At 35.7% G+C, this 23402-nt stretch overlaps 1 protein-coding gene across 1 annotated transcript in view; it reads left to right on the top strand.

Annotated features, from left to right (window-relative positions):
- Nucleotides 1–23402, top strand: part of LOC149566507 (uncharacterized) — a 73716-nt gene that overhangs the window by 49634 nt on the left and 680 nt on the right. The gene's annotated exons all lie outside the window — the stretch shown is intronic.

Below are 23402 nucleotides of genomic sequence, written 5' to 3'. Positions count from 1 at the left end.
ACATAGGATTTGATGGAAACACCTAGGCAGAGGCTGGTTGATGGTGGTGTCATTTGGGAAGGAGAAGCATATGATGTTTCTTGATGGTATGGTGCAGTGCTCATGGCGAAAAAGTGTTTGAACATTTCACCTGAGAGTTCTTTTGATTGAAAGGGATAATTGAGAATATCCAACATGAAGTCTTCAATGGTGTTGCCTTGTTGCTATCACAAAGGTTGATGAAAGATGAAATTTGTGAGCTTCTAAAAAGCGAATTGGGGGAGTCCTTCTGGTTGAACTTTGTCACTAAGGATGACTTTGAGAACTTCTCCACTTTCTCAAGCGACATGCATATAATTGAGGACTTGTTACTAGAATGGTAGTATAGCTTGAGGAAGTCTGAAAGAGCAATGATGACCTTAAAGTTCAAACAAGAATCAACAGCGAGTGTAAGTGTGGATGAATTCGGGACAATTTGGGTAGATTCCAAACATTCAAGCAACAAGGTAAAAGATAGACTATTTTGGGCGAGCATGCATTTAAGGCATGGTGAGCATGCATAGTGGTCATTTGATTCACCCAACACTCTTCCTAAATGAACATGCAAGGTGGGCATTTATCACCCATTGAGGTAGTGGATTCTTCTTGGTTTGTCAAAGTTGACCTTTGCATTAATTAGATTCTCTTTTCCTTGCAACCTAATTAGGACCGAGGTGTCAAAATTCAAAGCATTAGTTATTGTTTTAGTCAAGGCCACTCGTTGTAATTGGGCCCTTATATAAAAGCCTCACTGCTCACTTGTAAGGCACTTGAAGTCTGAGATTGTAGCTAAGAGCTATTGAGACAATAGAATCTTCATTGAAGTTTGGTGATAATTTGATGTGTTGTAGTGCTTGCTTGGTTTCATAATTCCCTCATTACAGATAAGATTGTTAGATGAAGTGTTGTGATTGCAATGGAAAATATGATGGTGTGTTTTGTAGAACCTTGGTTCATACTTTTGACAAATTGCTGATTGTAAGTCATTGTGCAAAGTTAGCGTGAAGCCTGCATCTGTGTGTGCTTAACTTCTGTCATTCATGGACATTGTTCACTTTGATGGCGCTTGTGGTTGTATAAAAATCATTTGTAGAAACCCTTGAAGATTGCACCAGTTCTTGTGTAGTAGCATAACTTGGGGAAACGAAACTTGGTTATTTAGGATCTTGTCCACAGAAGTACTATTTGTTGTTGTCATTACCCTTAAGAGTAGATTAGAAATTTTGAACCCTTCTCCTTCGCTTTCTACATATTCTGTGAAAATCCCAAAAATAAGTACCCTATTATAATATCTTTTGATAGCCCCCATTTGATATGATTTGAAATCAATCTGAGTGAAGTAAAGATAAGGCCCTTTGTGATATTCAGCAAATTGCATCAACCATTGAGCTTCTAATGGTAAGACCTGGAATGAAAGGAACCTTGGAATCTATTGTGTGATCTTTCACAATCTTAGTACATAAATGATTTTGATCAAGAGAGGATAAGATACCTTGGTATTTTGTTCGATTGGTTGGTGCGTCATAAAACACATCAACAGGTCCTTAGCCATTCTCATGAAGGGTCCGTCATTTAATAATCCTCTACATGAGACTTAAAAGCCAATTACCATACCTCTTGGTGTTACGTGGCTATTGCCATCTAGATGAGGGTGTGTATCTAATGAGAAATACATATAATTACTTGTGTCTAATATATCTTATGTACCATTATCTTAACCATGTGTATCAAACACCTATTTATGCATACCACAATCATACAAGGATGCTAGTGCCTATAATAATCCTCTACATGAGACCCAAAAGCCAAGTACCATACCTCTTGGTGTCACGTGGCTATTGCCATCCAGATGAGGGTGTGTATCTAATGAGAAATACATATAATAACTTATGTCTAATGTATTTTATGTACCATTATCTTAACCATGTGTATCAAACACCTATTTATGCATACCACAATTGCACAAGGATGCTAGTGCCTGTAATAAATAAGAACTTCAGATCTGATTGATCTGATGCTTGATTGGTGATATATCAGGAACTGGTGTGCTCCTTACGAGAGCCAACTCCTAACTGAGTTAACTTGCTAGATTGCTGATGACTTTAGACTGATCTGCTCATTGATGCTGATTGGATTAATTGCCTTCGTGATTTGATGCTTATTGAATTGTTTCACTATATATCTGAAAGATATCATTCCATGCTGTTCTATTCTGCTCTAGGTCTTCTTTTATTTCCACAACATGCCCTCCTCCTTTTTGCATAAGTGCTAGCAGGTTTTGGTAGGAGGGAGGACATTAACTGCTGCTTCTTGATCACTGTATTAATCTTTTTATTGAAAAAGTTGTTTTACTTTTGTGATCAGGTCTTTTTTCTTGATCAATGCATGAAATTGCTGATATTTCCCCATGTTCTGGCATGGTTTGATACCCCTCCTCGAGTGCTGTTCTTCAGTACATATATCTCTTCCTTGTGGTGAAAGAGTCATGTCTCTTTCTAGGTCGTACCCTTTTGGAACTGATCCATCACTACATTAACAGAGATCACATTTCTTCCCTCAGTCGCCCTTTTGTTACTCTTATTTAAATTGCCCCTTTTTGAGGATCGGACTTTCTCTAATTCTTATCTCTGCTTTTAATTGCAATTATTGCTTTTGTTTCTACCTTAAGCATATGAAAGGTTGTTGTTATATGCAAGCTATTTGTTGATGCCATTGCTCAACAATGAGTTGGTCCTCTAATGGATAATACATTTTGTTATATATTTTTTTCCTAATTCCCTTGATGCTTGGTCAGCCTCTTATTAATTCTCAATCACCTAGTTTTTAGCATTTAAAAGTGGCTGTGATTTATTTTATATTAAGGCTGTGATTTTCTTTAATCCTAGGCGGTGCATGACAATTACAGCATCTGATCCCCATGGGGTTGTTTGGTTGCCCCTCCATTCTAAAACCTCATTGGAGGCATTGTATGATGTCCGTGCTCAGTTGGGATTAACCTGGGAACATCATTCTCCTTGTTCTGCATCTTATAGAGACAGCCTGCCATATCTCTACTTTGTCCTCAGTTTTAGGAAGTGTGGGGGATATTCTTCCGATAGGGGATGCACGTTCAAGTTACACATATCTAATATTTTCTGTCTTTTATTATTATTTTCAGTCTCCATAACATCTTACATTCTAGACATCCTAAATTGGGTATTTTATAAGGTATCAATATCATGAGTAATTTGAGGTCATTTGCAACAGTACGGTAGTTTTTGATTGTATCTCTTCCTTGCCAGTCAGCAGTCTGTTTAACTTTGTCTTGAAATATTTGCTATATATATGCATATTTTACTTGTAAGCAAACAAGTAATTTGGAGATGTTTTATCCTTTGATGCTATTTTGTAGTGGGGTTGGGGTGTTTTCTATGTGGGCCCTCTTCCCCTGTTTCTCGCTCTTCTTCTCATTTGGCTGTTTGTTTTTGTTGCTTTTGTTTGGGCACCATTTGATGTCCCTGCCGTGGGCTGGTTCTTTGTCTTGTTTTTTGGGAGTCCCTTAGACCCACTTTGCAGTCTTTTGTTGAAATTTAATAGGCTTTATCTTATCTTATTATTTGCTAAATTTTTTTTCATAACATAGTGGCATCCTTTGATATTATTGCATGCTTTTACTTATTTAGTCCCATTCTTTGATATTAGTACGTTCTTGTACTTTATCAGTCTCAATCTTCTTTTGGTCATGTGAATGTTGAGAGGATTTTCTTGTTTTCTTTTTTCCTTTCTTTCCTTCAAACTTTTTTTAATTGTTATCTGCTTTCAAATTTTTGTACCAGCTCTTCATTTGTTATTGTGGACCAAACCACTGCTATTGCCACTATGTTTGAATGTTTTGCTCTACCCTCTTTTAATGGCATGATCTCGAACCTTCACATTCCCTCTCTGTTATTGTCAGTTGTTCACTTTTATAACTTGCTGCTGGATTTTGTCCTCAATTATACTTATGTGTTGCACTCTACTCTGCTTGCACAAGCTGCAGTCAAGGTGAAATACTTTGTATGTAACATGTGTAATGTCCCCAACTAGGACTTTACTCGATTTACACTAAAATTCCCAACTATGATTTCTATTGCGCTTAGAACTGTCAATTTGTAACATGCCCTACCAGGTGGCTGCTCATTCCCAGTGGTTATCATGAATCACTATGCATTTAAATTAGATTGAGTTAAGAAACAATTATTGATTTATAATACAGGCTTAAGCCCTAATTTCTTCTCTCCTAAACATCAGCCTTAAGAAGGATTGGGCTTTACTTGTTCTTAGGGTGCTAGACACCAATCTACAAGCTGGCTTCCTCAAAGTTTTTGGAGCAGATATTCATACCCATCTCAAGACTTCTCCCTCATGGTTTCTGATACATGTCCTTACCTCATCTTCGGATTGCTCTGCTTTGAGAGGTTTCCGCCTTTCCTTCACAAGACCGCCCTTTCCTCTTAACAGCATTAGTGAATGATTAAGCAATGGACTTCGTATATTTTATGATCTCATGTATCACATATATATATAGTTACGACTTTTATATGACTATGATTTCACTATTCTTAACAAATATAAATGTTACAGCATATATATTAGACCACTTCTTTAACCCCAACATAAAATAAAATGACCGAGTTACTGTGCTATGGTGCTTGGAAACCAATCTACAAGGTAAGCTCCCTCAAGGCTTCATTACATCCTATATCCATCATTTGATTCACCTACTTTGTGAGGATTTACTCCGCCTCTGCCTACACAAGCCTCCTATCCTTACGAAGGCATTAACAGAACACTAAGGACTAGGCCATTTCTTATATTGGTCTACTATGTATTACAAATGTATATGCATATAAGTGAGATTATGCATGACTGTCATATAAATCTGAAATCCAGTATTATGGATATATTCTATAATGTACCCTTTTTGGGACATTAGAAATATTAAAGGACCCATTTATATGATATTAAAATTGACTAGGAAAATGTGGACTCTTATTATAAAAGGTCAATTTAATATTGAAAGGGGGCTAAAGATGACAAGGAGAGATAAGATGAAAAGCTAGGAGAGAAGTCGAAGAGTCATAGCTGTGAGGATAAAAGGAGAAGAGACTCTTTCATTTGGGGATGCTTAGTTTATGATTCAGATTTCGATTTTCTCTCTTGCAAGAGTTAGTCGGAAAGCTTCAGCTTTCAGCTAGTGTGAGGATGTAGCCCCTCGTACTGGCAAACAGTGGATGCAAACCCATTGTCAGTGGAGATGTCACTTCAGGTGTTTCGTATGCACTTATAGATTTTTCTTTGAGTGTTTCAATCTGACTATAGCACTGTGTTTAAGATTGGATTTTGAATACTGGTTATTGTATTGCTGTTGTATAATGCAATAACGTGTTTTAAGGAAGTTTAATGATAGTTAACTAGTTTTATATTGTTAGTTTATAACACATTTCCATATGCTTGAATTGTAAATATTATTTTGAAAGAATGGGTTAATTTTTATTGTAGAATCTTCTGGTTTCTATTGTTGCATTGTAATACATTTGCCTATCTTTAAGTCTGAATATATTGACTGAAAAGAAATCGAGTAAATATCCGGTTTGGGATATTTCATATTCCAAGACTGCAATGTATGTATTTGAATCTGTTGTGTATTCCATTTATTATTTAATTCCCTGAACCTTCTACCATTTATATCTTTCAAAATGAGGGAGAGCTCACACCTTTTCATCGTAGATGCCTTTGGGCATGAGACGTAACCTTTCACTATTTAGCACCCTTTGAAAGAGTGCCACTCTTTATTATTTCTGCCATTTGAAAGGAACACAACTTTTCACAGTCAGATCTGCACTTAATTAAATTAGATGTGTATTTCTGATTCCTCCTCTTCTGATTACAGAACAAATGCTTATTTCATTTTTATTTCTTTGATCCTTTTTGGATGCTCATTTCAAATGAATCTTTGTCCTTATGTCTTCCCATACGAGGGAGGAGTCATGCCTTTTCATTATTTTGTCCTTTTGAAACAGTCACAATTCTTGACAATTAAAACCCTTTTGAAGAGTCACAACCCTTAACAATCACAACCTTTTCGAAGAGTCACAATCGTTCATAATTACAATCATAGTTAGAAAACTTGGCGGTCTTGCCAAGACTCACTAGCCAAGTCCTTGGCAAGCCAAAACTCACGATTTTTTAGGAAGGACTCCCAATTTTTTAGGAAATGCCTATTAATAGACTTAAACCCTTCTTTTTTGTGTTTTCGTCGACTCATATTTTTCGCCAAGTCCCGTCACTAAGTCCTATTTTGTTTGGCCGAGTCCAAGTTTTCACACTATGATTACAACCATTCTGGAGAGTTAACCCTTTGTAATCACACCCATTTGAAAGAGTTACAACCCTTCATCATTGATACCTTTTGAAAGAGTCACTTTCTTATTTTCTTTATAACCTTAGTTGTCGATTTGGATTTGGGGTCAAATTTGCATTCAAGAATCTGATTCGTGGATTCATGGTTTTTTATTTTTCCCATTATGATTGGTAGGGATTCGTGAGTACACACACACACACACACACACACACACACACATATAACAATTTATTAATATATATGCATTATATATATTGTTTCATGTGTACTTATTCCATGTTTGGTCTGTGGGTTCTTGGGGATTCGTGCGGGTTTAGGTGGATTTGTTTGGGTTCATGGTCTGTGAATTTGGATGAATCCACATGGTTAAATCCGAACCTTGCACGTATCTGACATGAACTGGTTTGTGAATCCGGACCTAGTATGGACCTGAATCCGGTTTGGGGCTTGGATGCGTCCACTCCCAAGTTTCTGGGACGAGGACGACAAGGGACAACAAGACAGGTTTCCGGGACGACAAATTTTTTTGCAAACTTTGGGGACGGTGGGGGACGACAAATGGGGACGGCTATATACCAATAGAGAAAATGAAAATATATAGAGAAATTTAAAATATTTATATGAAAACATGGGTAAAGCATGTACTTATACATATAGAACCTTAAAAGAAAAGAATCAGTAGAATTCATATGCCAAATTTTTGTTACTTTGAGAGTCAAAGTCTAATTTGTTCTAGAAGTCAAAGTCCCCTAAGTGTTCCCAAGTCTCCGAGACATTTCCGGGATGGGGACGGCTGAAAATATATCGGGGACACGGACTATTCTTCCATTAATCCATCGTTAACTCCTATACTCTTGTTCTTCCTTGTGCCTATGCCTTCCAAAAAACTCTCCATTTTATATCTTATTTTGAAGGAGTCACAACTCTTTATTTCACATCTCCTTACCTTCCTTTATATTTAACTAATCTATATTATATTATATTTTTATTTATTAATTAGTCTTCAATTTTATTATTACTTATTATCAAATCCTGTTTCAGAAAGGGTACATTACAATTGGGGATGTCAAAGTTGTACCAAGGAAAATGCCAAGCGTTGTTTTATGAAATATTTTGTTGCCAAGAAAATATCTAGGAGCTAATCCCTGCCAATATCTAGAGTTATAAATTATATATTCTGATTCCCTGTCTTCCAAGTATGACCTGAGAAATGAAAATATGCATGGAGGAAAAACAAATTATTTTTATGCATCAGTTATACTTTTTCAAGTACTCAAATCTTTATCTTGGTTTTCATCATACTTACATTCTAGAATTCAATTATGTTCCAGAAATAACGTGAGGTATTGCCTGATGTCAAAATTTATTATTAAATTTGGTTCAACATTTTGTCAACTGTTTATCAGATCATTTCCAAGTCTGTTTTGGTTGTTTTGAATGCTTTATTTCCAAGCACAAGTCTAGTCAACCTTTTATTTTTCTTCTATTGAATTTATTTCCACAGAAATTGAAGTAGTGTTTTCTTTTTATCTAATTTTTTTAAAAAACATTTTCATCAGCATTTCAATCAACTCAATGCTACCTTTATTGTGCTGATCCCTCAGAAACCTGGTGCGGGTTCTTTGAATTGCTTTAGACCTATAAACTTATGTAACTCAATTTATAAAATTATTTCATAGGTCCAGGGTATTTTTAGTGGCTAATATTCACCAGTTGGCTGATTCTAGAAAATTTTGGCTAATAATTTAGTTCTAAAAAATATTTAAAATCGTCACATTTTCATAAAATTTGGTTCTAAAAATATTTAAATAATGTAAGATTCACCAATTAAATAATATTATTTATTTTATTTTTCAAAGTCATGTGAGATTCACCAACATTTTTATATCTTTTTCTGGAGTGGGGTTGCTTAAAGTTTACCCTGCATAGGTCCCATTGTCCAGAATTCCTTCTCTTCTTCCTTCTCTCTCAGTCTATCAAAGTGGTTTTGTGCCTGGCAGACAAATTCTGGATTCCATTATCACAGTTCATGAAAACATTCATTCTTAGGAAATGTCAAAGAACCAGGGATTCCTTCTTCATCTTGACATGGCAAAAGCCTATGACTGGGTTGGCTAGACTTTTATAAGTAAGGTGTTGCAGACTTTTGGCTTTGGAGCTAAGGTGATGAAACTTATTCTGCATTCATTTCTATCCCTACCTTTACTGTTCTGGTTAATGGATCTCCTGTTTTTTTTGAAATCTTCAAGAGGTCTAAGACAAGGGAACCCTATTTCCCCCTTCTTGTTTGGTATCATGGCGGAATGCTTGGGAAGATTTATTTAGAAAATGATCTTTGAAGGTAGTTGCAGGACCTGAGACCGTCTTCGTCAGATGTTATTCACTCTCATTAACAGTCTGTGGATGATACCGTTCTTATGGGTGTCTCAACTGTTTCTGAAGCTAGAATGATGAAGAAGATCCTTAATTCTTTCTTCAGTACTTTAGGCCAATTAGTTAACTGGACTGAAAGGTCCCCTCTTTTCTTTAATACCCCTGAGGAGAGGCAAGGGAGGATCTCTAATATCTTGGGCTGCGGCAGGGCTAATCTTCCCTCTCTGTATTTGGGGTTCCCTTTTGGGATTAAGCCCTTTGATTTCAGGAAATGTTTCTCATAGAAGAATATCTGTCTGATATTGACCAAGAGGACCTAGCATGGGAAGCTTATGTTGTGCTTCTGAACAATGTAAACTATTTTTTTGATCATTTATCATCTAAAGCACTATTTTCTTATTGATGCTGGGATATGCAAGCAGAAGCATCAAAAGACAATATATTTACTAGTTGGAGTGTGAGATTGACCCATTGGGCTTATTATAATTTGCAAGCAAGCACAACTCTACTGCTATATCTGTAATCTTCTGAATGTCTACTTGCGAATGTGTTTGTTAGAGAGATCCCATGTGACGCAGGTGTCTTCTTAGATCTGTATTGAACCTTGATATCCCTTTGAAAACTTTCTCCTTCATGTTATCTGCTTCCATTTGCCTCTTAACTTTTTCTTTGACTCCTGCTTCAGCATGGGCCAATCAGAAGTTTGCACTCTTTTCTGTTCTCATCAGAGCTGCTTTCATTGTTGCAGCACACACACTGGCTTTTGCAAGTCCACAAGCCACAGATGTACTTCTTGCAAAGTAGCATGTCTTTGGTTCATTGTGTTGTATTGGTGTTTTATTAACTGTAATACTGCCATTTTCTTGTCATATTTTTTTATCCTCAGTTTCTTTCAATCTGCCAATATAGTAATATACGATTTTATGTCATATTTCTTAAGCCTTAAAGTTAATTGCAATTTGCCCATTTCTCTTACATCTTCTGGCCAATTTCTCATCCATCTTCCTGTATAAGACTTGGAAGTTTTGCCTCTGTGACCTTTGTCTCTTTGGCCATGCTATGGACAGCTGGCATTGCAGTTTCTGCAGATACAGTAGTCTCAGATAACTTGTCTGCAGTTATTTAATCACTTGATTTGAATTCTCATGCCAATTGATGCAGCTCTTCATCCTTCATTCTGAGACTTTCCCTGTCATATCATAGATGTCTCCATTGTTAAATTGATATGTCCAAGAGCTGCATTCATAGAAATTTGCATTCCTGTTGATCTCTTTTTTGGCAGACACTCTTGCAATTGAATGAGCAGTTGAAATAAGAACTAATGCTGTTCCCATCTTGGAATTCGTATATTACCCAAAGAGTTCACTGCTTCCTCATGGGACTCATATATCAACTGTGATGCCTGCAGTTTTGCTAACCAAGCTTTGGAAGACCCAGGAGTTATAGTTAAAATGGAAGTATTCCTTTTTCTGTAAAGTGCCAATGTAAAAGCAGCAGCCATAATGTTTCTGCCTCAGATCAGGGAAAAACTGGCAATGCTAGTATTTCTGCACAAAATTCTTGCTTTGGTGACTAATTTGCTTAACTGTTTCATGCTGACCATTCCTCATCTATATGTAGAGCATCCATGCAGCTTTTAGAAAAGTCCAACATTCTATCAAACTTTTAATGTTCTCTTTGCGAGTTCATCAAAGTGTGAATGATTCCTGCAAGGCTTGAAAAGCTCCTGTCCAATATTGTATACACAACCTCTGGATTCTGGAGTGAAGTACAAGAAAGAAAAGCATTGATAATTTCCAACATAACTCTTAAGAAGTCTTTATAAATATGTAGCTCAATTGGCATATCCTTAGCTAAGTCTTTCCTTTCCAATTGATTAATATTTATTGTAATCTTGCTGTTATTTTCCTTTGCTAAATTTGTACACTTGTGTCATAGCACGTTGAAAAGACTAACACAAATTTATGATGTACATACATCTAACTTGTGGACATGTGGTGCCATGCTTGTTATATTTCAAGACACTTTCCCTCAGTTTGATAAAGTTGTATAATTGTGTCATAGCATGTTGAAAAGACTAGCTCGTGTTTGTGATGTACATATATCTAACTTGTGGACATGTGGTGCCATGTTTGCATAGATTTCAAGGTACTATCCATTTTTCCTTTGCTTTGTTTTGCTTTGTCCCTAGGCACGGTTTGGTGTTCCCGCTGCTCGCTGGTCTTTTGTTGTATTTTTGCAGTCCCTTAGACCCTCTTTGTGGTCTTTTGTGGGACATTAATAAATTTATCTTATCTTATCTTAGTTCATTGTCCTTGTAAGAATCACAACTATTAAAGACCTAAGTGATGTTCGAGACACTAGTGGGTGTTGTTTCCAAGTAACATTTGGAAATATTACCTGGTGAAACTTAGGGATGCATCCTCCTGACGGAGCCCTATTTTTTGGCAAATTAGGGTCTCCATTTTTGAGATGATGATAGACAATGGTGTTGATATGCTGTGGAACTATATATAGAATAGTGAAGATCTTATGAAAAGACATCCTTATATACTTTGATGAATTATTCATTTTTAAAGACACACTGGCAAGGAGGTGCACAGTGCTTACATATTCTTGATAAGCTTCATAACCAGGTCATGTTTTGGAAGTACATATCATTGTGTATTTCAGAATTCTTCTTTGGCAAGACTACAAGTGATGAGGCTTTATCCAAAGCTTTCCATTATAATTGCTAATATCGTGTGCTGCATATCATGGCTAATGAAATATTTCTTCAAGGTCACTTGGTGTAGACTGAGAAGATTCTGACAAAGTCTGTTGCTTCATCATCAAATAATATCAACAATTGCACACTTGGATATGATAATAAACTGATGATATTGAAGTAGACTGCATCACTAGGTGCTTTACAAATTATTTGTTGGAGTGAAATGAAACTTCTGTCATCCGTAGAATTCTGCAGTCTTATGCATCATGTTTTTATGATAAGGATGTGTTTTGTTGTTTCATTGATTGGGAAGGAATAGGTTGGTGAAAATTGAGGGTTGAATTTATTCCTAATTAAGAAAACTCAGTTGGCCTCCAAAGATTTGTTTGAACATCCTACTTTGGTTGAACTATAGGAGCTATACTCAACACAAGGATACAGGTCAGATACAAGTCTTCATGCTCTGATTATAAACAATTTATACTATCATCTTCAAAGAGAGTTTGAAGCCGATGGAGATTTTGGAGGAAACAATACAAGTCTGATGTGTCCGAATGGGGTATTAAGACTAATTCTGGAAAGCGAACATCATCTGCAACAAAAGAGACTAAATATGCAATATCGGGTGATGTGTGTTATCACGTCAGATTGTATGAGATATAGTGTGCCTCTAAACATATTGTGTCTGATCGATAAACAAATGCATCCTGAAGATAGAGTCTCTTGTTCATATTCAAAAACAAAACTTTATAAAATCTGTATAGTTACTAATATTTATGGCAACAGATAAAGAAAGAGTAACTGCAACCATGTCAAAACCCCACCATCTCACAATTTTCTGAGTATCTAATGGTTCCTCTACCCATGTTGGAAGTATAGCACTTTGAGTCTCCATGGTGGCATGCTGAATCTATTTTGCGAGCCCTGGACATGGTCATGGTCTTGTAGCAAGGAGACTCAGAGATGAAGAGGCCACGTTAATAAGGAATGACAACTACGAAGAGAGCCATCTGAGTCTAGACGCATGGATGTGCATAGGTTCTGAAGAGATGCTTGAAATATTTAGCCAAACTTATGATGCTTGTATCCACCAAGTTGCATTAAAGCATACTAAAGAAAGCCTATTGATAATTAATCAACCGAGATGTTTGATTTGGTATATTCACTAAACATTCGAAAACAAACTATGATTTGTTTAATGTTGGTAATATTTTTCAAAGATGTGATTTATGGAAAAGGTATGATTAAATAATTGAAGAGGTGCAAAGTTTATGCAAAATGGGGTTGGCTTAAAGTCATGTCATTCCATTTAAGTAAGAAGAATATAAATAGAAGAAAATACAAGAAGACATTCGATATTAGACATTCGACATGAAATATTTATATATTCATTTGCACGGAGGGATATGGTGCTTATAATATGGCTTTGTAATGTAACTTCAAATATTTTATTTTAATAATAAAATAAAATGTCCTTTTTTTATTTTTATTAAAGGTATGGAGATTTAAACTGCATTTGATTCATCCTTTATAATCATTTTTTAGAAAATTCTGTAAACAATTTATGTCAAATAAGTGGACGAGGTCATCTATGGCATTTTAAACTTGATCATTGTAGATATTGTGAAATATTTAATTGTTTTTGAATTTGTGTCCTGTCTGTCTCCCCAACCTCAAGAGTAAATGCAATCTAGACTAGTTTAGAATTGCGTATATAAGTTTGATCTTTCACGTCTTGATTATTAAACTGTTTATAGTTTACATGCATAGAACATTATAAATTTGTATGTACAATCTTCATTGTAGTTGACCCTGTTGCCCGAATAAGCTAAAGCACTTGTCTTTTTATCATTGAAGTATTGAATTTATATTTGAAGTCAGAAAATCTATAACTTCCTTCTTACAAACCTTAAATCCGTTGTCAAAAACCTTATGCAATTCATTCAATCCAAGCACTCAACATTTAGTTTCATTTTGATCTAGTTTGAGGACCTTGCCAACTGAAGAACTCGCAAAGCGTATATTCGCTATAGAAAAGCCTTGAACTAGGCAGTCGGCGTTTGAGGTGAAGGTCTACCTGCCTGGGTGTAGCGGAGCCAAAAGTGCAGGGGAATCAAGGTGATTCTCGTCGTTGGCCATAATTGATTACGGAATCCTATTGGAGAAGTGGCAAGCTCTTGGATTTCCAGACCTCCTTCTCACCCTTTTTATTGTCTAGTTTGAGGACATCTCTAGGATGTATGGATGGGACAGGGACGTCCCACTGCCGTGTTCCCATTGCTGCCAGTTCGCCAAGGATGGCAAAGGCCTTGGGACACCTTTGAGATGCCTAGGTATCCCTCAACCATCTTGGGGATGCCCAAGTGTCTCTTGTCCTTGGCTGGGCGATTTGACTTTCAAATTAGAAATATATTTTTCTTGATTATTGTGCAGATGGGTCAAATCCTAATGGCAAGTGGGCCCCCTAACTCTATTAAACCCTCAAAAATCCTTAGTGGTACAAGATTAGGCCTTATAGAATTACACTGATACAGGATGCTGGCATGAAATAGTGTCCTTTAGGTCCATTGAGAAGATGTATGATCCTGTAGATGCCAGCACAATTTACATCAAGCAGACCAAGTTTGCCACTATTAGGGGTTATTTTGAGGTGGCTAATATGGATATTACACCTTTGACACATTACCTATTTTTTTGGTGGAATTGCAATGGATCAGAATCTTTGGCTATCTCTCTAGCCATTTGATTTGCTATCTCAGGTTTCTTATATCCTCATCCACTCTCTTTAGGGGAACCAACTCATCTCTAGGAGCGTAGAGAAGCTTTTAGCTATACATTGTGCTTTGCATCTCATTCGCCATGAGACACTTCTGTACAAAGAGTCCAGCAACAAAATATGATGTAGAGCTAAAGGAGCCAGCACAGATTGATGAGGACGCTACAATTCCAGCAGCTGTGTTGGTTGGTACTACTTTGGTGGAGCTTGGCCATGTGCAGTCCAGTAGTTCCAGTGATGAGGAGTTTGGGGATGATTAAAGGCCTTCTGTCAGGAAACTCTAAGGAGCACTGATATTACCTCATTTATTCTGGCATGGAAGATAAATCTTGGCTAAATGTCAGGAGAATGCTGATGAATCCCAAGATATTTGTGGTGCATCATAATGAATCTCCCAAAGTGGCAGTAGCAGTTTTTTAAATGTGTTTGAACAAAAACATATTTCAGAATTCCCTTGGAGCGAAGAGTCGAGCAGCAATATTAAACTCTCATCAGTCATGCAGCCTCTCTATAGAATGTTGAATGAAGATGCAAAAGCTAATTCTCTCCATTAGCCCAGCTCTTTCAGTCCTTTTTTGTCTATGTGGGCGGGTTCATTCTATCTGGCAGTTTTAAATACTTTAGAGCAAGGATTATGATGAAAGCTTGAATTCTCTCTCAATTCTCCTATGTAGCTTCCATCATATCATTTTGTTTCTTGATGCATTCTCTAGTGGCACGCTTTTGTGATAATGCAAGGTTATAGGAGCGAAAGAAGGGTGTAATGTGCGAAAGGTCTGACATTTCTTCACTTGCATTCCCAAGATACATATAGGTGCAATACAGTAACAATACATTACTGAATCAAATCGGAGTTAGATCCAAAATAACTTGATCTTAAACACCTAAAACTTATTGAATTCGAATTGACAAATCAAGGGATGTGAAAACAAATTAAGGATGTTATAGGAAATATGTGAATTCAATTGGGAATGTTGATCCAATCCCAACCAAGGGGCAGAACCTGCCCCCTAGCTGGGATTTCGAATCCTAAGATACCTCAAATTTCTGTCTAGGATTAGGCCAAATCGGTGGGGAAATTGGAAGTGCAACTACATGACATTTCGATGATAAAAAACTTACTTCCATCCTCGTTAACAAAGTTGGCCAATAAGGAAGAACAAAAGATTAGTTTTAAATCTTTTATTTGGCCTAGAAGGGTGCAAGTTGGCCTAAGTAGGGTCATACCTCTTCAAGTCGCCTATTTAAGGAGGAAGTCGAGGTATTTTTGCACCAAGACAAGCAGACTCACCTCTCCAAATAGCAATGAATTCTTCCTTTAGTGATAACAATCTCGAGGGGCAGAAATTTCATCCTTGTTAGCAAGTTGGTGGTTCAAGGGAGGCAGCAATGTAGGGGTTTTAAGGCAGATTTATGCTCAAAATCAGAAGTAGGGTGCTATTAGGAGAAGAAACGCGGGCATGTTATTGGCCTCAAACTCCTTTAAATTCCAAAATTTTGAAAAAATTTCATTTCTAATGAAGCCATTTTGTCGAATTCAGAACTTAGGATTTGCAACAAGAAAGAGAACTATGGTATTGGATCCAAGAAAATCCGTGCTATTGCATTTCAGATGTTTTGATGTTGATGAAATCCTATTTCATAAAATTTTTAAGTTTCCTTGATATTTTCTTATCAGTTTGTGAGTTTAGCGAAATCTTTACTTTGTTTTGCGAGATAAATCATTCAAGGAGAGGCTAGGATAGCAAGGAGAGGATGGTGAGGCCAAGATCAAGAATTCAAGCAAAGTCAAGCTTGAGGACTTTAAATGAGGAGATGCAAAATCATATAAGCAAAATATAAATTCAAGGCTAGATCAAGATGAAGTTCATTAAGACAAAGAACAAGAAGAAAGAAGAATTAGAGAAAATTGTCATCAAGTTGAATTTCCTATGGAGATCCAAGCTTATTTTGAAAGGATCGAAGTGCATGAGAACTTCATCACTCAAGAAGATCAAAGTCATGAAAACAAATATCGAATTTGCCAGTACAACAAAGCCTAAATCATTGCAATGAGAAGGTTTTCTAAGAACAAAGATGAAGAAAATTTGAGAAGATGAAGCAATTTGGGAATATATGCCTTGACAATTGAAGGCTTGACAATGTTGAGTTTTGTTGTGAATTTTTCACACCATCACCCCAAAATTTTGGGGACCCCTCTTTTTTTTGATTGCCTCAGCAAATTTTTGGATTGTCCAACAATTTTGATTTTTTCGAGAATTTTGAGCCTTGGACACTTTCAGGCCAATGGGAGAGACTTAGATTTATTTTCACCTGATTTTTTTTAACTTGATTTTCTAGAGCCACCAATTCTATCCTTAGGCCGAATAAATTTCAAAGTTAATTCCAACTTGGCAGGATAAAATTGTGAATTTTGTACTTAGACATTTTCTTTTGAAAATTTGGATATAATTGTATAAATTTGGATAATTTTCAAAAAATGAAATTTTTGTTAAATTTGGTCTTTTAGAAAATCTTAATTACTTTTTGGTGAAGAAAATTAATTTTTGTGATGGTGAAGTCAAATTGCAAAATCGATTTTTAGGCTCTAGAGAAATAATTTTATTTGTGTTAAAATGCTAAAATTGCCTAGCAAAATCGATTTGAATTAAAATTGCAAAATTTGGCTTTAAATGAATTAATTTGCCTTGAAAACTTTTTAGTCTTTAATGCAATTAGTAATTTAGTATTGAAAAATGGCTTTTGGCTAGCCAAAATCCAATTTTAATGACGTATTAATTACTAAATCTTCATTAAATGGAAATATTTAACACCTCTAAGGCATTATTTATTTTCTTTTTGCAATTTTGGTCCAAATGGCAATTTAAAAAGTTAATTTTCATCATGGAAAAATTAATATTTAGCTAAGTATTTAATTGTGGGCCATAATTTTTGCATTAATTATTGTTTTTCTTGCCCCCAGGGTCCAAGTCGGCCAGTTTGGGGTGAGTAAGAAAGTTGGGTATAAGAGGAGGCCTCTCTCCCATTTCTTCCTCACTTCTCACTTCTCCTTCTCAAGGCGTTGGTGATTTTGCAAGAGCAGATCTGCACTCTTCTTGCTTGGCGAATTTTGTGGAGGGCGAAATTTGTGGGAGCCGAAATTTGTGGGAGATAAAATTCTGATTTTTGCAAGAGGCTGCAATTTTTGCCCTAGGTTGGGTAATTTTATTTGGAGGTGAATTGCATGATAAATTTATGATTTGCAAGGGATTTGAAGTTCTTAAGGTCAAGTCCTAATTCCGAAAAGTCGCTGTAAGATTATTTGTTAAGGTGAATTTTCATCATCTAGAGTTGCAAGGGGTCCTTAAGCTGTGACATCCTTCTTTCGTTCTAGTCTTAGGATTGCTTCCCTTGGTTCTACTTGCCTTCTGGTCCACCACTCTACCATCCCGTAATAGGGCGATGAGCATGGAGGATGTTAGTGCAAGTAAGAATCCCAAGCGGACAAGACTAAGAAAGACAAAGAGGATATGATGCCCAAAACGCCCTTCTCGAAAATGAAGAGAATAACTGACACCAATATCGGTACAATGGACATGATACAGATGAAGGAAAGACTGAAGGAAGGACAATCCTCTTTGGAAAAGAGGATATCAATGAGACAGATTTTGGATCGAGATTGGATGAGTTGGGAAAGGTTGCTATCAAGAAAAAGCATTTGGGCACCCTTTCCTCTCTCAGTGCTTTTATTGGATTTGCGAAAGAATATGAGAAGGATCATGAAAAGATACTACAAGCAACAAGCAACATAGTGAAGTCAGTGGAACTCAGGGTGAAGCACAAACCTTGTCCTCCTATGGAAGAAGTTAACGACAGGCTAGCTAAGTTCATTGCCTTAGCTAAGAAAATGAAAGAAAAGGGAAGATTTATATTAGAAGATCATTTGATGTAAGCCCAAGTGGCAAATTTCCCTTTCTTCTAGAATAGGACAAGTGCCTATTTTTGATTGGCCACCATTTTGGTGCCTTCTCATTGGTTGCTACTTTTAGACTTTTTTCATTGGTCCATTGACGAAGTGGCAACTTCTCATTGGCTGATGGGGTGACAACCCTAATTAGAGTTTTGAGGATCCAATCTGGATCGTTGATCTTGTTTTGATCTCCACTGTCCATTGTATTTTTGGCCCCTATATAAGGCCATTTGCTCTCATTTGTAAAGTGTTGGAGAAATTGTTGCGAAGATAGTACCAAAATTGCTCTCTTTTTCATTGTTGCGATTTGCATGTTGATTAAGAACATTGGGTGTTATTGCATGTTTTCTACTTCCACTTACTTTGATTTCTTTTCAAGTTGTTAAAGTTGGTTTCATTTCAAGTTGTTTAAGTGAGGTTGAAGTAGATGGATAGTTGTATGGTAGCATTGGTAAATGTTTGATAGGGATCAATACTAGACCACTAGCATCTTAGCGGCTGGTTGGGAAGCTTTGTGTGGTAAACTAGTTTATTATTCCTTTGAATCATTGCACCTGTGGAAGTGAGGCCGTTGGTCAGCTCTCATTAGGTTCGATCTCCGTCCGTTTGCTAACCTTCCATTCATAGGAGTAGGAGTAAAATAGTGAGTAGCTGGGTAGTCGAAGCTTAGAGAAGCAAGTTAGAGAAGTAAGTTAAGTATCAGAGTACATCCATTCACCTTCCACAACCATTGCTTTCCCATCAACATCATCCTTGGTAGACACATTCTCCATCATCACTACCATCAACATTATCTGCCACGCGAACATTTCACAAACCGAGCCCCCATCACCTTCATCCCACTAAAGTCCAAGTCATCCTTGAATGAATAGTGTAAGGCCGCCTACGTGATTACCAGCAAATCACATCGATAAAACTAAGCGAGTATCCACAAGAGTAAGGAACATTGGAGTTATTCTCATATCCCATGAGCAATAAATTTTCAACAGAGGAATTATATGTTTGATACTCCGTATCAAATATTCAATTGCTAATATGTTATGTAAGTGATACAAAACTCGCATCAACAAGTTTCAAGAGATATTTTCTCATCACAAAGAGTTGATCAAGTCTACAAGATGAAATGTTGACGTGGCGCTACTTGTCTTCTACACTACTAATAAAAAAATTGCTCAAGCACATACAATCATATCATGGAAGTGTACAATTTTTTCGTTGGCTTTCAAAAGCTTTTTAATTTTCTTACTAGCCCACAAGGTGGTGCCTTCATGTAATTGTTTTTTTAGGTGACAACCCTAATTAGGGTTTGTAAAGGTTATCTTGGCCCTTCATTGTAATTGAGCAACTACAAGAGGCCAAGCAAGGCCTTCTCATTTCTAAATAGTCAGATTTTGGATTCATTATTGAGAAGTATGCTATAGTAGTAGAAATAAAGTAGGATAGGAGACTTGATGGAACTGTTACCATAATGCTATTAAAGTGATTGATGATTCATTGTCAGTCCTTGATGGATTTCTTAATGTTGCTTTGGGGTATTGCATGGTTTTCTCAATTCTTCACTTAGATTAGATTTTATTTCATGTTAGGTAGAAGTAGATGAATGGAAGATATTGTTGAATGGTGGTTAACGGTGAAGCTAGTGTCCATACCTTTTGGTACTTATTGATTGTGAGTAACAGTGCAAAGTTAGTCTAAGCCTAAATTGCAAGTGTTTAACTTCTATTCTAGTTCATTTAGATTGTGCCTTTATAGGGTATTTTGATGAACATTGAAAATGTGAAAATCTTTCCTGAATCCATAGAAGATAGCACCCTCCTATGCCTAGTTGATTTGGTGAAGCAGGATTGATTAGAGATTCACCACACTATCAATATTGTTTTACATTCTTAGAATTAGATAAGATTTCTAAACCCTTTTCTTTGCTAGTTACTTGGTTGAAAGTGATTTGAAGTTAAAGTCAAGTTGATACCAATGAATGAATAACATAAGTCCCTTAGTGATAACCAACATATCACATCATAAAACTGAGTGAAAATCCACAATTAAGAAGGAATCCCGAGGTTGTTTCATTTGATCACACAATCCAGATACATTGTTTAGCATACGAGCATCGTTATTCAAGAGAGAGTTGGAGATTTGGGATTTCATCTCTAAATATTAAGTATTCGGTTTTGTATGTTGTAGTGAAACTAAACTCACATCAACCCAACTCTTTTTCATTTGGCCGTTGAACTTTGCTTCTATGGCTAGTCATGGCATATAAATAAGTTTTCGCTTGGTTATATGAGCTCTTATTCTGGATGTTGCATCAACTATAGTTCCAAGGAAAAGCCCCAACTTGTAGGAGTAGTTGAACCATCATTACTTTAGAGGAGATGATTGATCATGAATGAGCTATCTGTTTGATTAAAGGGCTAGTGAACTTGAAGTGCTCGTCATTCTCGATAGGCAGTTGTTTATAGGGATAAAATAAATGAAAATTGTTGTTATAATAAAATAAAATAAAATGTAACTCTACAATATTTAAGTGAAATTAAAAAATATGCACAAGTTTGAACAAGTACAATATAATAAAAACTAGAATCAATAACAAATAAGAGCATACTAGAATCAATTACAAATAAGAGCATTTAGAATGCTTTTAAGAAAATCCAATTAAAAAAAAAAAAACTTGAACAGTTCTCACAAAATACATACCTTCGATCTATAAACATCCTATGCATAAATCTAGATCCCTCCCAGTACTAGCAAGTCTTTGGCACCTTCACAATCTGCCACCTTGGGAAAAAAAGGGAAGCTTTAAGCAATGCAAACATGACAATATCAAATACTATTGAATGTTTTTGTGGACTTGTGTTTGTTGATTGAATAATAGATTGAAAAAACAAATGCCTATTAAATGAGCCATTTGACAAAGTTAAAAGATGATGACATTGAGAAATTATGTAGTTGAAATCATTCCAAAAATACATAATAATCTTTCTAATCTACTAAGAACAAAAAAATAAAGCCAAGCAGTTATGAATTATCTTGCATGGTAGAAGAATATAATATGATTTGTGTAAACACTTGATAACAATATGCCACTTCAAGGGAGCAACCTCGTAGTCCACCTCAAGGTAGATACCATCATTAGTTTTCAACATGAACACAATGCTCATTATGATGATAATAAATAATCTATACCCAAATTTAATTGTAGTTTAACTTATTTCCTTTGGTAAACTTGTGAATGTGTGCAAAGTAGCTTCTATTTATCTCAAACATTGTATACTAAATGATACATGAAAATGAACTAAATCCTTGAAAGTATTTGAATTTCTTGGTTTTTCAATTTGTCGTGTCGTTGCTAAGTTCGGAGATCGAGTTTGAGTCTGAATCTAAAACCAACTTGCTGAGCCTGAGTCTTGTAACATTGGTCCTAAGAATATGTCCATAGTAATGATTCCAATTACCCAATCATATTATTATTTGGTTTATGGATGGACGGTATAGATGCTATCCAAGTTGCCTTGACACCATAGACTCCCTCAAAATTTACAGGTCCAAGTCTGCATCCCAAAGGTTTACAGATCGTTGACCCCTACCCTCTATTGGGATATGATCCATTAGCTTGGATAATATACAATCCCCTCCTTGGTAACACCATACTCCTAAAGTTATCTTTAATGCTTATGTCCAACTTTAGTAGTTATTCTACCTCATGACAAAAGCAGTGTGTGTTAACCAAACTGCCTAGATACCATTATCAATGGATTCCCTCGAAGTTTACAGATCTAAGTTTGTATCACAAAGGCCTACGGAATGCTGAACCCACCTTATCTTGGGACAAAGATCCATTGCTTGGAATTTACACAAGCCCCTCCTTGGCAACACTTCAGTCTTCCCTACTTAGCCAAATAGTATTAGGATCGAAATGTGGATATATTGTTTTGATTTTTCTATTATAATTGATATTACATTCTCATTATTGTAAATGATACTAATACTACAATATTTATACTTGTTGATATAATATATCTTAGAATCATATAATATTATTGACTTCTTCCCCCATTTGAAGAAAGTCGATTGTAACTATATACTCCATAATCACAATCTATTGAAAAGTCACAACCTTTCATAATTACAATCCATGTGAAAAGTCACAACCCTTCATAATTACAACCCTATCAAAAAATCACATCCTTTCATTATTGTTGTCTTTTGAAACATTCACTTTTTTATTTTCTTCACATTCTTTTCCTTTTTTATTAATCCTTCTCTATTTCCTCTCTCTTTTCTCTTCTTCATTCGTTCAAATGAACTCTCAATTTGAATGGTTACATCTCTTTATTACATATTTATTTTTCATTAGATTTAGCTAATTTATTATTTTCTATTATATTGTTTACTTACTTATTTTCTTTTAATGTTTATTGTCATTTATTATTAAATCCTATTTAGAAAGGTAGCACACTTTCTACAATATGCTCTTGTATTTAATTTAATTTAATTTATTCATTCATTTTAATGTTATTTTTTTATTGATAACTGGTCATATATGTTATTAATTATATTATAACAATAATATTTTATAATTGTTTTTTTATATTTTATATTTTATTATTATTTTTAGTATATGATTTTGTTAACATTATTTATTAGTAATATTGTATTATCTAATTATTAATAATTATTAAAATTCTATCTTAAAATGGTGACATGACAAGCTCTCCAATACTGAACAGTACCGACTAACCCTGCTATGTGTCAATTGAGATAGCAACCTTATAAATCCTACTTACAGCAATCAAAAACTTCAACCAAAACATACTACTATTATACTTAAAACATGGTCTTAGTAAGGGAGTTTTTGGAGATAAGTTGCTAACCATTAAACTACGATGAAGTTAACGAACTGTAAGTCTTCGGAGATGATAACCATTAAACTACGATAAAGTTCATGAACTGTAAACCACCAGGGTACGCAGACCCAAACCAAAAAACAGAAAACAGGGCATGATTAATTAATAATAATATTGTTAGGGACAGCAATGAGGTCCCAGTTCTTCTTGATGTCCTCTAGAGCCTCCTTCCAGTTGCCTGTTGGCTCAGCCTGAAGACCCTGTTCTTTTGCTCCTCTGTAGCCACCTTTCTTCTTAAGCTATGCTGGCGTATTATATTGTTAATAAAGGGTAGATTAAATGTTTTC

The sequence above is a fragment of the Cupressus sempervirens genome, chromosome 3 (assembly GCF_028749045.1).
Source record: "Cupressus sempervirens isolate cs-2001-9-10 chromosome 3, ASM2874904v1, whole genome shotgun sequence".
NCBI classification, from domain to species: Eukaryota; Viridiplantae; Streptophyta; class Pinopsida; order Cupressales; family Cupressaceae; genus Cupressus; species Cupressus sempervirens.
The sequence above is the reverse complement of the archived record's forward strand: the minus strand, read 5'-3'. Positions and strand labels throughout refer to the sequence as shown.